The following is a 12,843-nucleotide window of genomic DNA, read 5'->3' on the forward strand; positions in this document are numbered from 1 at the left end:
TAAAAAATATTTAGGTATATAACATGTATAATAAAAGTAAAAAATCTTAAATTTGTGCAATTATACTCTGTATAGATTTTTCGCCGTATAAAATGAAGTGCCTAAGCAAATATCTAACAGTGAGTCACCAACAAAGATTATCGGTTATTGAGAATGAAAGGTGTCATAGCAAACCCAGCATTTGTAACATATCGATTAAGGAAATTTTACAGAGAGTTTATGCACTTAATATCAGACATAAACCTTAGACATTTTAACAAAAATAGCATGAGGGGAGTGACGATTTGATAGTCGGTTGGGTGATAGGGAGAGGATGACTTTAAAAGGGTACTTTATGGCCTAATGATAATAAAAAATTTGATAAAAACGTACATTTTCTCTGTTGTAAATTATACGATACCGTTTCTCGTACGTTGCATATCCGGTGTGTGTCCGTTATGCATTCCTTACGCGTCCGTTTTATTCGGTCGGCACATCAACTCTCAACGGATAACAATTTTGTCAACGGACAACTTTTATTTTCATCCGTTAGGCGTGCGTTAGTGCCATCCGGTAAGGTGTTACCGAGGCTTTACGTAACAGTTTTTCATTTATAACAAATTAGGTCGTTATTAAAAAAAACCAACGAAGGCCAGTCTACAGTGCAATATAGTTTTAACTTCTACGTCATTTGATATATGTTGAAGAGTTGGAGTTGTGGCTCATTGATCCTCATTGGCAGTCTTATCACATCTTTTTTTTTTATATATCATAAATAAGTATTTCTTTAATTATTCTGTAATATACTATTAATCTTACAACCCACTAATCAATGTAATCGAGTGGTGATCGATATTGTGGTCGACAGGAGAGGCGAACAAGTGTTTACAATACTGAACATCTTACAGTCAAAGACTTTGTTCTTTCCTCGTCTGACCCGTTTTCCGAGTGATAATGTGTGTTTCTTTTAAAAATAATATAGCACTGACTGAAGACTTGATTTGTCATAGTATTGCTACATCATTTTAAGTTATAGTCATAGCGTTTTCATTTACATCAGCAGTTGTATATATATACTATGTATGATACTTTAAAAAGTACTGTACTGATGTTTATCTATAAAGTAAGGAAAAAGAACATTTTCCCTTCATTTCATGTGAGAGGGTTGATTAATTGTCTCATATTTCAAGTTTCGATACACGTTAAATATTTTTATCATCATACTTGTGTTTAAATCCATCCTCTTGTCTTTTGACGATCCTATACCTTTAGTCCTGAATAGCCTCTGTCATCTCCCTTTCTCTTTTGTTGAGGGTAATTTATTACACAGTTGTTCGTTTACTCTTTTATGTTGTTCAATTCAAACATTTTAAAATCTTACAATAGTGTTTTTAAACTTTTAAGTTTAATCGCATAAATAAAGATATGATTAAAACGTGTACTAGCCAGCCAAGAACGAGAGTAAATAACTTGTTGTAAGCTTCATGCAGTTAACATTTCTGTTATAAATCCATTGCTACAAAATGTGTGAAAAATTAAATTTCTTATCCAGCTGAAAATAAATTAAGACTCCATCATCGACATAACGAAAATAGTATTACAAACCCAGTACATTTTCTGGATTTGATACTGCTTCGCAGTCTGATATTTCTCGGTGAAGCGGAAGATATGCAGATAGTAAAGTTTATGTATATTGTTATCTAACATAAGTAATAATCCAGTGACAAATCTCATTTTGTGGTGTCATTTCCAAAAAAAATGCAATACAACTATCATTACATATCAGTGTCCGCTATGAGGAAGTTTTTATAAGCATTGGATTCCTCTTTGTTAAGTTAGTGCAAGTCTCTCATACTGCCCACATGTGGTCGGCGTGTCAGCCACTGCCACACCTAGATTTCTCGGCTCCCGTTGCTGTCTACACCTTCTTGTTCGTCTTCTTTTCACTCGCTAAGCTCCGTTACAGCTATTAATCTGTCTCTCTGAGCTCTTACCACCTTGCCCACAAATCCAATTGCTTTATGTCTATATAGATATTTTAAAGGAGTAGGTCCAGTAAGACCCCTTTTTGGCCCCAAAATATAGCAGTTTTACAATATTGTTAAAATGTATATTTTTAGTTATTTTTTGGAAAGTAGAATGCTTCTGCTACATAAATATGGGCTGGTTTTTTTTACAATACAGTGCACATATATCGGGAACTAGCATCATTAATTCATGTTGAATTACTGAAATCTTCACAATTTAAGTATTTTAGTTTAATTTTAGACGGTTTCCGTGTTAAATGAAAGTGGCTGCATTTGTGTCCATTCTTAATATTGAAATGTAAGTTATATTTGATGATAATACATAACATAACTAAAGGTTGAGGGTGAACACGGATGTGGCCACTTTCATTTTTGACAAAGATATGCAGATAGTTTCGAGGAGTAAACAATCGGCACCAGTTAGCAAAGTCGTATCTAAAGGGTTAGAGATAAGTGAAACGGCATGGGACGTACATTATTACAAATGCTGTGTATGTGTAAATATGCTGCATGGTCTATTGGTTGGTAGTTGAATCGGTTGCCTCATAGCTCGCCAGTGTGCAGAGAGTGTGTTTTATTGTTTGAAGATAATTATTTTTTCTATTTTTTTTTAAAGGAAACATGAAGTTATAGTTCTAGAATTCTCTGAATTGAAAAAAAATAATTATTTAATGTGAATACTAGGTTGATATATTTAATACTGAGAGTCTTATCGGATAAAGGCGTATCCGCCTTTGAACGGATATTATAGCTCATACGGTTTGTTGTCGCAGCCAACACTGAAAACAAACAAAAAAATGAATACAAATATATACATAAAAAAAAAGAAATTTATATAAACAAAGAGATTGCGCTCTATCTGTTTAAATTTTTAATCCATAATTTTTTGGGCCATATTTGTATCCACCCCAACCACTGAATCCGTCTCCTCAGCTAGCGCATTATAAGGTTTAATTAATATATTCTCTCTTGACAACGTGGAGCAAAACTTACACTCCAGTTATATTGTTATACTTCATAGTTTCTTGTTTCTATGTAGTGATTCACGAAACCTACATGAAAGGTTGCAGAGGTCACGAAAACCGAAATATACTTGAAAAAAACCTACATGGGATTTTGAACGGACTACTGAGACCTTTAATCCTGCAATATACATTAGTCGAAAGCTTGTTTAAAGAAAAACAAAATGCAGATAGTTAAAATATGTTGCACAACAATGCATTGAAGTACCTGAAAACAAAAATATATATGAAAAAAGCATCATTGGATTTTGAAAAGGACTGCTGCGACCATGTCCCAAAAATACTTGACCCCAAGTAAACTCTATGTGGATATTTTAACGGATTTCTGTAACCCGTCATCTTCCGGAATTTCGGTTATAAATTAGAATAAATCAAAAGCTGGCATAGGCGGATCCAGGGGTATACCATTGCCAAAAAAAAAAGAAAAAAGGAAGGAAGGTATCTTTTAACTAATGACACCTCTTCATGAAAAACAGACCATCTGTGAGAGTTGTCTCATTGGCAATCATATACCACATCTTCTTTTTTTTATAATTATAACCCAATAGAGTGTATTACTGAATTTGAATAAAGAGAACAATAGAAACCCATTTTTTTAATACTTTGTGTTTATCACAGGCGGAATCCTGCAAATGACGATGTTCCATACCCAGTTCCACTAACATGGCCACCATGTACAACACCTGAACGGATCCATACACGATCGTCTGATTGCAGTGAAACGATCGCAAACGCCGTTGATACTGCCCAATCCGAATGATCTGTTGCATCACTGATAATTTGTCCAAAGACTTGACCATTAACGACTAATTCTGACTGCATAGATGTATGATCACTATTCGAGATTGTCCAGATAAAGAAATAAGTCCCTTCGACACTGGCAACGAATTCGCCGTCAACAGATTTATATGAATTTCCAAGGTTCAATCTGATCTTGTCAAATACTATTGGCTGATGATTGCCCAAGTTATCGATATTTTTAGATAGATGGGCATAAAATGCTATCTTTTGTGATCCTGGTGTGTCAGTAGGAGCATTTATTAGGAGTCGTTTGTCTTCTACAAAACAGAAAAAAAAACACATGTACATTTTTTCATCCTTTTCGAAGATGTAGCGAAATTCCATTCTTGTTATATTTAGCATAACAAAATTAAAAATATATATATATATATCTACAGGAATACAAGAAAACAAGTTGAATTTTAGTGATTGGTATCTCATTTACAGCGTAAAATTACTATTCTTTTATACTCTTTGAATTCAAGCGTCACTATATATATAGTAACGAAACGCACATCTGGAGAAAACAATTTTAAGTCTGGTATTTTTTATGACTTTTTACACAATTTTTAATAGTTACCACTAATTGTATGCAATACTATGCGTGCCCATGGACATCTTAAACTTGAAACGAATTATATTGTGATGTAGTTTACCGTCATCTGTCTTTTGTTGAACACATATATAGACAACTACAGTCCTAAATCCATGCACAAGAAAGTTAAAATTTCATATCTTCTCTCAATTATAAAATGGTTAAGTAAGGCTATAAGTCTTTCATTTCATACTGATAAGGCGACCGATAGTATTACTTACCTAACAGATGTTGAAACACGAAATTGGAAAATTTTAAAAGTTTTAGGAAAATGCACGGGCACATTTGGGGGATGACCCTCCCCCTTTTTTTTTACTTAAAAAGATCCTTTCTTGATTGGTATTGTGTATTTCATTTTTGTCCCTTCTTGCAACAATTGTCACCTATAAATTGAGAGAGCAACCGTGTGGTGTCTGTGAACTAACATAATATAATGGATGTGGCAGTTTAATTTGAAAATATGATGTTTTCTAAGTGGTTCAGGAGATAAGTTCACTTGTTATTCAACATCATTTTGATGCAAACTCTTGGACTTAGATCATAGACTGAACTTGCCAGATTTCCTTGTTATAATGAATCATTCAGGGATAATTTTAAATTCTACTCACGGTTAGATTCTGTTCCGTTGGTGTGTTTGTTACATTTGCAGTCTTTCATTTGCTCTTTTAAGAACTTAATTTCATTCGCAGCTCTGTCATAGCGATTATACATTTCAGTTTCCAACCGCAACATTTCTTTTGAAAATAGATTCCTTATTTCCTGTATTTCCGAATGAATATAATGATCGGTACAAAAAACCTTATATTCAAAGATGATAAACAGAAAATAAAATGTCTGTAATAACTCCATTATACAGGACAAGATACGAGGTGAACTAGATGGGATAATTCAGTACTGTAAGACTGATATATACTTATCTTAGTGTTTGATAAGGATACCTAGCATGGTTTGTTGTCAGACGATTGGCATTTGGTGTTACATATCGAATTTACATTGATATCTCGAAGTCTTTTGATACTCTGGTATTTCATACAGAGCGTGGATATATACATGTTCATTTAGACAAAAATATTTTGGTTAGAAACATGTGTCAATGAAGTTATAAAAAAAAAATTGTATATGCTGAAATTGGGAATGGAAATGGGGAAAAGGGTCAAAGAGATAACAACAACCAAAGAGCAGATAACAGACGAATGTCACCAATTGGCCTTCAAAGCAGCGAGAAAATCCCGCACACGGAAGCGGACATCTGCTGGCCCCTAAATAGATATGTATACGATTGCTTAGCGTTCCTTTGGCGTGCAAATAACGGATACGGACCGCTCTGTCAGTTTTCTCTGTACGTCAAGTGCATGTCTATAGAGACAAAAAACTAATAATTATTTTTATTTGAGACTAATAATGCTAACCACTCAGTAATCTGGGATACTTATCCTATTCGCTAACTTGACTTTTATAAAAGTTTAATATGAACATATTTTATTAAAATTGAATGGTAAGGTTATCGGTGTGGTATGGTGGGTGATGAGCGTTGACACGTTGGTGAGATTGGTTGTTTTTGTGTGTTGTCCAGTGACAAATACATCATCATCGGGATGCGGCATGCATGGCCGTGAAACTCGGGGGCAAAAAAATAACTTCAAACAGGCCACTTACCCCTTATTGAGTTTTGCAAGTGTTCTTCAAAGTGCGGAGAGATACACATTTCAAAAAAAATATTTCCATTTTAAAGATATTTTATTTTTTTAAGATATTGTTCATTCATGTTCCTTCTAATTCATCTTTGTAGTATTTTTTTGTGGTACTAGACAAACCTTTTTTTTCATTCGGAAACGGAAACAGAATGATGATAATGACCGAGAGTTACTGTTGTCCAATAAGCTCTACGTATAAAGGCTAATATACCAGTATTTATTTAGGGACCAGTTTATATGCATCCAACTTATTGGAAAATACTAACAGAACTATATGAAGGGCTTACTTCCAAAGTAAAATGGATGGATGGACTTAGTGAACCATTTAAAATCAAGCAAGGTGTAAGGCAAGGCGGTATACTTTCAACACACTTATACAAAATATTTGTACAAGACCTATTAGTAGAGCTAGAACAGAACTCTTTGGGATATCATTTGGGAGACATATATGTAGGGGCACCAACTTGTGCAGATGATATAGCCTTTATCTCAAACAACGAGTATGAGCTACAAGTAATGCTGAATGTAATAGACAGATATGCTAAAGAGCATCATTACAAAATACATCCAACCAAAACAGAAATAATCGACTGTTCAAAGCGTAAATCTAGCTACAGCTGGACAATGGGAGGCAAAGTCGTAAAAACATCTGAGTGTAGTGAGCATCTAGGAATAAAGAGAACAGATGGAAAAGAACATAACTTCAACATCAAAGAAAGAATACAAACCGCTAGAAGAACAAAGTATGCACTTATGGGTTCTGGTGTGCACGGTACAAATGGACTTAACCCTGCAATCTCATACCAAATATATAAAACCTATGTAATACCAAGATTAACATATGGTTTAGAAGTACTACCTTTAACAAAATCAAATATAGAGGAACTAGAGATATTCCATAGGAAAAACTTGAGGCACCTACAGTCACTACCAGAAAGAACATCAAATGCTGTGGTACTACTACTACTTGGAGCATTGCCTATAGAAGCTGAAATACATAAAAGACATTTATCACTTTTATACTCTATATTATCATGTGACAACAGCAAAATTAAAGATGTTATGATTAGACAAATTGCCACTAACTATGACAACAAGAAAAGTTTTTTCAGCAGGATACTGAATATACTTGAGATGTATGATCTTCCTTCCATCAACTATTTGCAGAAAAATCTTCCAAAAAGAGATATATGGAAAGAAGAAATAAAGAAAAAAGTAAACCAATATTGGAATGCTCAATTAAAATCTGAAGCTCGTAATAAAACCAGTCTAAAAAATATGAACATAGAAAATTTAGAAATTGGAAAAACAGCTCAAGTATGGAATCTACAAAATCAACCACGACTTGAATTAAGAAAAGCAATTATAAAAGCCAGAATGATGACGGGAGCATATATCTTACAGTCGGACAAACACAAGTTCACACACTTTGTGGCAGAACCGTTATGTCAGCTGTGCAATACAGAAAATGAAGACATTATTCATATGGTTACCTCTTGTCCAGTGTTAAGTACTATAAGAGAGAAATACTATGTAGAGATGAAAATGGAAATATTGGATAATATTGATCCAATTAAATGGAATACTTTCTGCTGCAATAAGATGGAAATAACACAATTGATACTGGATTGTAATAATTTCAAAGAAACACTGAACATAAGTAGTGAACTCATGACCAAGATAGAAGAAAAATGTAGAAATCTATTATTCCAACTTCACGCAAAGAGAATAGAAGTACTGGATGCATTAAACAACAAATAATATGTGCCAATGAATATATACATGTAGTGACAGTTATACGTGTGTAGAGGTTTGAAACAAAAGCCTATATTCAAAGTGAAAAAGGACATTAAAGGATATATTCTGATAATAATATCAACATGAAGGTGAAAATCACCCGTTTGCAAGCACAACAACCATATATAATGATTATGATTTTGTGAAAGTAATTTTAAAAACTACAAGTGAAGCAGATAAAGTCTTTACTTTTAACATCACCATCATGGCTTTTAATCTTTTTTGTAATAATTTTAATTGTTTTTTTGTTGTTGTTTTTTTTTTTTTTTAATTTCCTTTAGTCAATATTACGTTGTTAATACTTTTATCCATTTTAATTTCCTATTTTTTTGTAAGGTAAAATGAATAGGATTTTGTTTTTACAGAATAAGAGCACAGAAGAGCACAGAATAAACCATTGAAATTTTAAATGGTACAAACATCTTAAAATAAAGCACAAAATAATTATATTAAAATCATAATGTATTTTTAATATGAAATTTGTTTTATCATACTGAGCAAAGTTGGATATCATATCTAGATGAAATGAAAGATATGTTTTAGATTTTAAGCATTGGCTACTATGTTGATATTTTAACAAGTTTTCTTTTTTTTCTTTTAACATCATAAACTCCCTATGTAAATTACACCCATGTAAGCATCTATTATATAGGTAATTTTATTGTCACTTGCATGAATAGGAAAAACACATCATTGACATATGTAAATAAGATAAGCATATGATAATAAACCAGTTAAAAAGCAATATCTGTATATATAACTTTAAAAGACACAACAAAACCAAAAAGTACATATAATAACAAACATACACATAATGTGCTGTACATAGTTGTAAAGAAACAAAAACAAAAAAAGTTATCCACAAAATTACCCTCATATATACTCTAATATCATTAGAGGTGTTCCTGTCTATAGGAAGCTTATACAAAGAAGAAGAAGAAGTTTTTAAAACCGGAAGTTTACATTTTGCGACTGCACGTGTTGAATGTAATTTTCTTCAGAACACTTTGACTTTGATAAACATTTGGTAAGCGTAAGATTTAGCAGCCAAATCGAAATATATTTATGTCTATAGTGAATCCCGATTGGCATGACGGTCAAGACTCTTGACCACAATCCAAGGACAAGGTTGGCCTTTGCCTTTGGCAAAGAACCAGTCAATACTAGTATTGATTATAGTCCGGTGGTTGGTAAATACCGGCAAAAACTGGACAATAGTAGCCAATTAGAATAACGCAATACAAGATTCGTGATGTTATTGATAAGTCTCAAGAGTTTGAAATCCTATCAATAACGGTGTAAAAATATGCAAAAAATAGAGCTTCTCTTGAAGTGAGTTCGTGGTCTAGTCCGAGATTACTCTGACGTCCAACGGCTGTTTTGCCAGACAAGCTGGGGCCGTGGGACCCCAGCTTGTCTGGCAAAACAGCCGTTGGACGTCAGAGTAATCTCGGACTATTTGTGGTCTAGTAGTGACCGATGGCTACAGTGCTGAAGGTCCCGAGTTCGATTCTCACGGTATCCGGTCGTTCCGGCCCCAAGTCAATCCGGCCCCAAGTCGATCCGGCCCAAGTCGATCCGGCCCACGTCGATCCGGTCCCAAGTCGATCCGGCCCCATGATAAAATATGAATTAACTATATTGATTTTGGAGAAATTTGTCACAAATTTTAACAGTATAAATGGAATTTGAAAAATGTGTCCGATCGATGATGGATGACAGCAGGTCAGTGAAGTATTGGAGTACCAGTTAAAGAACTATTTTAAATCGATACGAAAATGAGTGTTATTGTGTCCGTTTGTATCGCAGTTTCTACATTTTTAAATTATGAAGTTATTTTCCATGATAACTTTTACTTTGAATTTCATGGCAATTTTTATTTTATTCAGTTCACACACAGAATAGCTAAATAAATATTTACAGTCCAATGGACCTATAAAATTTAACTCATCATAATGACTTATTTAATCGAATCATAAGTCTATAATTGGTTTGTTTATTTAACAGTTGTCTGATGATTGTGAACTAAGGTAATGCCACTCGTAATCACTTAATTCAATCCAATGCTGATTAATTAATGTTACATAATATAATATCAGCACTCTTTTATAGAAACGATTCGGCAAATCAAACAACATTTCCCAATTTGAAAAAAATTAAGAACTTAAGAAAAACAAAGTTAATATGTATAAGCTTGGGGATCGGCTTGTACCGTTCATGTATGTAACTGTTTGTTAAATTACATGTTACACAAGATGAAACTTGTTAGGATCACAATTATAAGAAAATGCTGCTGATTAATGTTGATGTCTAAATTCTTTTATAAAAAATAAATATATATTTTATTATAGTGTCACATATTGATTGACAATATTTACAAATCACAGTATACAATAAAACAATCAATACCCAGTCATAAATTTGACCTATGAGACACTTAACACATGTTATATACATTATTACATTTTGTAATAGAGTTTAATGGTAAAATTCATAAAATTATCATCAAAAAAAAGTTAAAACGTGTTTATGCATTTAAAAGCATATATATTTGAGCAAAAAATAAAATCCGAAATGAATGTTGTTAAAAAGTATGGAAATAAGTTAAAAAGAATAAAATATATATTCTAAGTTTTAAAATAATTTCATCTAAAAATTAACGATTACATATTTAATTATCTTATAAAAAATTAATCGCAGTGACTTTTAAATCATAAAATAAGACTTTTACAACTAGTATGTTATTAGTAATAATTAAGAAAATAATTTTCGTCTCATAAAACTCTTATGTAAACATTTGCTTAAACATTTTTGAATATCAGAACATTTCATTATTTCAACAAGTTTGACATCATCATTTAACATTGAGAAATTGTCAATATATTTTGAACATTCGAACAACAATTCAAACCTAATGTCATCATATAAGGAACATTGCAAAAGAAAATGTTTTTCAGATTCAACACAATTTAAGGAACAAAATTTACAAAGTCTATTTTCTAAAGCTGTAGGCGGCCTGGTGTACCTGCCAGTCTCGATGGCTAACGGGAGCGAGCCGGCGCGGAACAAGGCTAGAGTACGTCTGTACGAGCGTGGTATAATTTGGAGAACGTATGTCTCGGCAAAATTGTTATAGTTTTAAATAACCTGTACGTTCGAAGTTTGTTGCCATTTTGATGTCCACGATCATTGAATAGTTCACTTTGCCATTCGGTATTGTCTAAAACCTTTATTTTGTCCGTCACAAACTTCATAACTGTTTTCGTAGATAAAGATAGATCGTTTACGGTGTTTCGAATGTTTAATAACTCGGTAAATTTATCCACATCGCGGCACCAACCTTTGCGTCTTCTTGAGGCCCACCTCAATATTTTGAACACGTTCCGATTTTTGTCTGTTCTTGTGATTTTACACAAAAGTCTGATACATGATATATGATGCTTATTTAAACATGAAATCCACCCCATGTCGCCCCGACTTGCGATATTGGACGTGTTTTTTCCCACAGATAAAAAGAATTTACATGCTTTGTTTTGAACTGTATTAATGACATTTATTGATTTAGTTCCCCACACTGCACTTCCATACATTAGAATTGGATCCACCATAGAGTTATAAAGTTTAGTATATACACTATATGACATTCCACCAGATGATGCAAATTTACCAAAAAGAGCTCCTAAAGCTTGACTAGCGGACTTCGCGAGTTCTTTACTGTTTTTGATAAAAGTCAAATGCTCGTCTAGCCATATCCCAAGATACTTATATGAGTCAATGCATTTAATACTGTTTTCATCACATTCAAAATTACATCTGGTAACGTTAAATGACTGTGGGCGGAAATGTACAACTTTAGTTTTATCTGCGTTAATGGATAACTTCCAGTTAGAACACCAGTCTGTCAACACGTCCAACATATTTTGTAGACTGTCTTCGTTGGGCGCAATTAAGGCAATGTCATCCGCGTACAACAATATGCTCAGTGTTCCAGCTAGGCCGTTTTCAGAGGGCGTGGCGCCCGCCCTTTTCCGAGTGGCGCCCTGTGCCCTTTTTACAGTTTCCAGGGTGCCCTGCCTTTTTTGAAGATCGATTGCATATTAATTTGCGTATTGATATGATACGCTAATTACTAAATTTTACCTGGGGAAAAGATTATGACTTTGTTTACCACCCCAAGCTACAACTGGTGTCATAATCTGTTGTTATAGGTAATCCGTTTATCGGATGGGTCATTAATGATCATCAACATTAATTCGTTCAAATAGAATCGGTCAGTCGGCAATTATCTTTGAAGAAATGTGCATACAACAACTTGGGCACAATTTGCGATGTTTACCGTAGTTTCATGGAAGAAACGTAATGACAGAAAGTTGGAAAACCATTATAAACTCGTTGAAGACATTGTTTTACTTGTTTTCTGTAAAATAAACAGAAAATTCAGACGTATTTGTCATTGACTGCCTTCATTTTTGATACAACAAATAACAAAATCGGCCGCCATATTGTGATCATATTTACGTACTGTTTATAATCCTCCAAAGAAGGAGCACACCTGAATAAAGAAAGATAACTCAATCTGATTTTTTTCCTAGCATTGAGTAACCCATTTACATATTCTAAAATGTGTCTCCATACTTCTTGCTTAAGAATATATATGTTTAGGTATTTATTTTGAGTTATGGGAAAAGTTAAAGAGGGTCTTAGTAGCAGTGTTGGTAGGGTGCCTTGGTCATCTTTTTCTGTATTCTTTATTTTTGATACTATTTTTCACTGTTGCTTTATATCCTAAAATTGTGAATTTACTGAGCACAGCTGTTTTGTGCTGTATTGCCATCAAGCACAGCAGGGGTAGAAAGGTGAAACTGATAAATTGTGGTAGACCATAGAAACAGTATGAAACTGATCTCCTTTCAAAACATACTGCATATAAAGTTCAACTGTGCCAAGCA

At 33.4% G+C, this 12,843-nt stretch overlaps 1 protein-coding gene and 1 long non-coding RNA gene across 3 annotated transcripts in view; one reads left to right on the top strand and one right to left on the bottom strand.

Moving 5' to 3' along the window:
• Positions 1-3,608: 3,608 nt before the first annotated feature.
• On the bottom strand, positions 3,609-5,296 carry LOC143049288 (uncharacterized). Its single transcript, XR_012970164.1, has 2 exons — positions 5,012-5,296; positions 3,609-4,086 (listed from the first exon to the last, which is right to left on the bottom strand). It is a non-coding gene; the product is annotated as an uncharacterized LOC143049288 (long non-coding RNA).
• Positions 5,297-8,834: 3,538 nt separating this feature from the next.
• LOC143048124 (WD repeat-containing protein 3-like) overlaps positions 8,835-12,843 on the top strand; it is a 36,217-nt gene continuing 32,208 nt past the window's right edge. For both annotated transcript variants that reach the window (XM_076221603.1, XM_076221605.1), the window contains exon 1: positions 8,835-8,921. The gene's annotated coding sequence lies outside the window, so the exon portion shown is untranslated. The remainder of the gene's footprint in view (positions 8,922-12,843) is intronic.

This window comes from Mytilus galloprovincialis, chromosome 10 (assembly GCF_965363235.1).
Source record: "Mytilus galloprovincialis chromosome 10, xbMytGall1.hap1.1, whole genome shotgun sequence".
Taxonomy (NCBI): Eukaryota; Metazoa; Mollusca; class Bivalvia; order Mytilida; family Mytilidae; genus Mytilus; species Mytilus galloprovincialis.